Raw genomic sequence first — 5,000 nt, 5'->3', positions numbered from 1 at the left:
TGTGTGTGTGTGTGTGTGTGTGTGTGTGTGTGTGTGTGTGTGGGTGCAGCGTCCCATACCAGATCTACACCTCCTGGGCACAGTGGAAACTAACAACAGGCAGCAGAGCTCTGCTACATGGGCTGACAGACAGACAGACAGACAGACAGACAGGCAGACAGGCAGACAGACAGACAGGCAGACAGGCAGACAGACAGGCAGACAGACAGACAGACAGACAGTGCCTGTGTGTGTGTGTGTGTGTGTGTGTGTGTGTGTGTGTGTGTGTGTGTGTGTGTGAGTGGAGAAGAGAGAGAATGATGCAGGCTGAACTTCAGAGACGAGCTCATTGTCAGGGAGGTGACCAGCAGCTGATGTTTTGTGCCTCATGATGTCCTCTGTGCTCAGACTCTGCCTGGTGTCCTGATGTCCTGGTGTCCTGTTTATCTCAGGGTCCAGACTACAGAGCTGTCCCCTGTCTGGGGCTGCGACGAGCCAGACGTCCCCTCTCCTCCCCCTGGCTGTCCTGGCCTGAAGGGGGGGGGGGGTTTGAGGGGCTGGGTGGGGGAGGGGTGTGTGTTTTCAGGGGGGTGGGGGGTGTAGGGTGGGCTGTTTTCAGGGGCTAGATGGGAGGAGTGGGAGGAGTGGAGTGGGGGGAGGGGGGGGGACAGATGCAGCAGCAGCCCCCATATAGCTAGAGGAGGAGATGGCTGACTACCTCTTGGCTTGGAGGCGCCATTAACCAATTTGCCTTCCAGATGTCCATCAGTGAGCAGTGGCCAGCACTGCACAGCTCACACACACACACACACACACACACACACACACACACACACACACACACATCTGAGCTGCCTGGTGATACACATACATCTAGGGTAGCATGGGCCTTTTCGCCTGCAAGCAAACACACAGACACACAGACACACAGACACACAGACACACAGACACACACACACACACACACACACACACACACACACACACACACACTCACACACACACACACAGCCTCTGTGAGCCCCAGTCCCGGTGAATTGGTGACAGTGGCACCATGTGGTGGAGGTTAAAGAACAGGAGAGTGTAGGAGGATAGGCCTGCCTCTGCTGCTGCCAGTCTGCCTCCTTCTGCTCTGATTCATTATACCTATGCTGATGGGTTTGTGTGTGTGTATGTGTGTGAGTGAATGTGTGTGTGTGTTTTTGGTGTGTGTGTGTGTGTGTGTGTGTGTGTGTGTGTGTTTGCGTGCGTGCGTGTGTGTGTGTTTGTGGGCTGTGTGTGTGTGCATTCGGTGTGTGTGTGTGTGTGTGTGTTTGTGTGTGTGTGTGTGCATTCAATGTGTGCGTGTACATTTGTGTGTGTGTATGTGTGTGCGTGGTGAATGCTCGTCGGATGTGTGTGTGTATCTCCACCTGTGTGCGTGTGTGTGTGTATCTCCACCTGTGTGTGTGTGTGTGTGTGTGTGTGTGTATATCTCTGCCCATATGTGTGTGTGTGTGTGTGTGTATCTCTCCCTGTGTGTGTGTGTGTGTGTGTGTGTGTGTATCTCTGCCCATGTGTGTGTGTGTGCGCGTGTATCTCTGCCCATGTGTGTGTGTGTGTGTGTGTGTGTTTGTGTGTGTGTATCTCTGCCCATGTGTGTGTGTGTGTGTGTGTGTATCTCTGCCCATGTGTGTGTGTGTGTGTGTGTATCTCTGCCCATGTGTGTGTGTGTGTGTGTGTGTATCTCTGCCCGTGCCGTGGCCACAAACAAGCGGAGCCAGTGTGAACATTTGCCTTGTGGAATGAATTCCCAGGAATGCCTAACCTGTGCCAGCTGTTGGGGACATGGCGCGGCTGCCAGCGCTGACGGCCCTGCCCACTGGATCATCTGTTCCCAGCTCTTCCATCTGTAGCGTGGCTGCCAGTCCTCCCCTGTCTGCATCTGGACCTTCTATAGAGAGCCTTCCAACAATGCTGGCCATGCCTGCCTGTCTGCCAAGCCAACCAGATGTTCCCTCTGTAAGCCCCAGGCTAAATGAATGGAGCTCAGGCTCATTATTGGGGGCTGGTAAATTGCAAGTGCCCTGTTTTTTTGTCTGTTTTTTTTTTGTTTTCTTCTTCCCAACAAACCATCCATCAGAAGGAGAGGTGGAGGGGTTGGAGGACGGGGGAGGGGAGGGGGGACTGGGGGGGTTGATGTGAGTGGTTGGAGGCTCTTCAGATTCTAAAGGCTTCTAAAGGCGAGCTTTACATCAGCATTTATTTATGACTTTGGTCCAAACTCTGTTCCTATGTGTCTAAACAACAGGACAGTGGTACTGGATGGCCTACTGACATCCTACAACATAAACAACAGACAGCATGTCAGAAAAAAACAACATATTTCTTGGCACAAACCAGAGGCGTGAAATTAGCATGATCATCTGCCTAGCTGAGGTGTTGGGCGGATCTGGGTGTGTGTGTGTGTGTGTGTGTGTGTGTGTGTGTGTGTGTGTGTGTGTATGTGTGTGTGTGTTGGGTGGATCTGGGTGTGTTTGGCCGTGATGCCCACTGTGGAGGCATCTGCCAGGGTTTAACTGCCTGTCCTCCATCTGCAGAGCTACACACAGCTTACACACGTAGAAATACGACCACATAGAACAGCCTGGTACGTAGAGAACACTGAACGATGGAGAAAATTATTAATGCTAACGCTAACGTTAAAACCTGCTAATTTTCCTCAAGGTGGGTAAACGCTATTTATCCCCCCCCCCAAAAAAGGTACATAAGCGTTGATTAACTCATTCAGAGCTGAGGGTGAATAATGTCCCCAAACTGTCAACATTCTAGAGCGCCCAAGGGTGACTTTATTCACCAAAAATGCATAAATTATGATGCTTCATTTTGTAGCCAATCAGAGTGTTGTTGCTAGGTAAACACCACATAAAGCATTCTCGGTGGTGAGCGTTCCAGAACTCTTTGGCAGTTGGTGAGTTGAGTGTTACTTACAGTGGATATAACGCAACATAGCACAGCCGCGTCGGACATATTGGTTTTAAATATTGAAGGTGTGTTTGATTTAGCTCATCAGAGACACAAAGGAACCCAGGGAGCAATCTCAGAACTGTACACTGCAGGCAAGGCAGCATAAATCAAGCCTACCCTCTACTCTTCACAATGCCATGTTTCTCTTACATTATACCATACACATCGGCTTGTTTTGATGCTGACTCTTTTTAAGTTTACAAACTAAAAGTGAATAAATTAACTTTAAAACATTAGACCTCTACTCTAAGCTTGTGCCTCCCTTGTAGACAACAAAACGTGGCCATTTTAACAAAAGAAGGTTTTTATAATCTGCAATCAGTTAACCGGCACATAATGTAGGCCATGTCTAGGCTGGTCTGTTCTATAAAGTCTATTTCTACGCCTGACAGCGTGGTCCCAGATGGCCAGAGGGAACGCTCTAGTCAGGCCATCCCGCATGCCTACCTTCCACCGCACGGCAACGCCATAGCAACCACGTCCACTGTCCAATACGGCGGAGGTAAACAACAACAACTGGACATGATGGCGCTCTGACACAGCCACATGTAGGGTTATTAGGGCGACGTGGACATCATCCAAACCGTCTATCATAATCACTCCCAACACACCCCAGTTGGCTCGGTATCCTGTTGTCGGTTTCTAACACATGTCACATGTTGACATGGAAACACGTGTAAACAGACTTTGGGAGAGACAACACTCTGCCTGCAAATCAGACACAGAAATGACATTTTTATATTTTTTTTATCGACGGTTGTACCAGAGTGGACTTGGATTCACGCTCTGGCGATGAGGTAGCCCTGTCTGAGACATGGAAACCAAGCCTCACCCTCAGACCTCGAGGATGTCCTCTTGGTATAGTGGTGGATGCTTCCACGCGGGAGAGACCCAGGTACGAACCCCGTCTGTCACACACGGGGGAGGCCGGTGGAAGTAGAAATTGGAAGAGGGGCTCATTGTAATGCATGGAATGGAACGAAATGGTTTCAAACACACACACACACACACACACACACACACACTCACACACACACACACACACACACACACACACACACACACACACACACACACACACACACACACACTCTGTCCAGGTCCAGTCAGGAGGGATCAGCACCGGGGGGGGGCATGGGGACATGATGGCTGCGATGGTGAGGGTCTTCCCAGGGACCTCCAGGCATGAGGGACAGGGCAACAACATGGCGTAGATGCCCAGAGCGCTGCTGACCATGTGACTGCCATATGGAGAACATGGTCTACAGCAGACCCCTCCATCGCCAGCTACACCTGGGCCTCAAAACCTCGTCTGTACAGTCGCCAGGGTCAACCCTATGGACATATGTTCACCATGCCAACAGCCTTGTGACGTGTTAGCTAATGTGCTAGCGAATGTGCAAGCGAATGTGCTAACGAATGTGTTAGCTAGTGTGCTAGCGAATGTGCTAGTAGATGTGCTAGTAAATGTGCTAGATGCCCACATTCACTGAAACAAAACACGGGAACAGCTAACATTAGGTAGGTCTATACCCGTGTAGCAACACTGGAGTAACAGCATTGTACTTTGTCACATCCAGTACAGTGATCTAGTTACTGTTAGGTATTAGTTCATTTGAATTGCGTAGATTGCTGATTGCATAGATGGTATTGGTTTACTGGTGGTTTACTGAGGTGGTTTACTGAGGTGGTTTACTGGTGGTTTACTGAGGTGTTAGTGAAGCTTTTACCTTAAATGATCCAAAACTAATCTGAATATGAACCACAATCACAGCCGGTTGTTACCAAACATGTAGATTTAGCATGGTTGTTTGACCAACCTCTCTGGAGAGCAGCCATGGTGTCAGTATTTGTCCATTTGATTTATTTAACCGTTATTTATTTATCCAGGTTAGTCTTCTTGAGAATCTCTTTTTCAGAAAACAGAGAAAAGAAAGAAACCTGGACAAATACTTGCTAATTAACTGCATTACATGGCTCGTTACAACACACGCACACACACACACACACACACA

This window comes from Argentina silus (assembly GCF_951799395.1).
Source record: "Argentina silus genome assembly, chromosome: 6".
NCBI lineage: Eukaryota > Metazoa > Chordata > Actinopteri > Argentiniformes > Argentinidae > Argentina > Argentina silus.
The sequence above is the reverse complement of the archived record's forward strand: the minus strand, read 5'-3'. Positions refer to the sequence as shown.